This window comes from Nestor notabilis, unplaced genomic scaffold (genome assembly GCF_000696875.1).
Source record: "Nestor notabilis isolate BGI_N333 unplaced genomic scaffold, ASM69687v1 scaffold7719, whole genome shotgun sequence".
Classification (NCBI taxonomy): domain Eukaryota; kingdom Metazoa; phylum Chordata; class Aves; order Psittaciformes; family Psittacidae; genus Nestor; species Nestor notabilis.
In genome coordinates this window covers 34,761-35,466 of record NW_009942293.1, presented here as the reverse complement: position 1 = coordinate 35,466, position 706 = coordinate 34,761, and positions in this window count along the sequence as shown.

Here is a 706-nt window from a genome sequence, read left to right as displayed (position 1 = left end):
CAGGAGGGGCAGTGCTCCTCCGTAGGACGCTTTGGCTTCCCAGGAGGGACATTACTTGTAAAACGAACATTAACTGCACGCTGTTGTTTGCGCTTCCTTAGCCAGTAAGTGGTTCAGGACAGGGGCCCAGGCGTGGGACAGCGAAATAGTGCCTGGTGAATTGCCACCTCGACAAAGAGAATACAGCCTTGTCGTTAATTTGGAACACAAACAAAGAAAACCACCCCAATTTACAGGACTCAATTTATTATGAGAGGTGTAGCTAATAAAAGCAGTGTTTCTCCTCCACCAAGCCCAAGAATACAACATTTCAACCCAATTCCTCTCAGTCATTAACGTTCACTATAACATTAACGATTTTGCTGACTGTTGCACCCCTCTTTCTAGCATGACTCAAATGTATAATATGATTCAGCATGTAAAATGGACAACTGTTAGGTAGGGGGGAAACTGTAACTGTCCACATCAAGACTGTGCTGTTTTCACAGGCTGCAACATTGTGTGTTTAGTAATATTAAAGGAGTGGAGAGTTTAGTAACATTTTGTATTGATATCAGTAGCATAGTTACATAGTTATGCTGTATGCAACCTCTTAGGATACAATCGTACAACTCACTGAAACAATGCATCCATACAACTCAATGAAACAACTCTCTTTCTCTAAATGCTTGGTAACTTACAGAAAACTAAACCAGTGTGCCAGAAA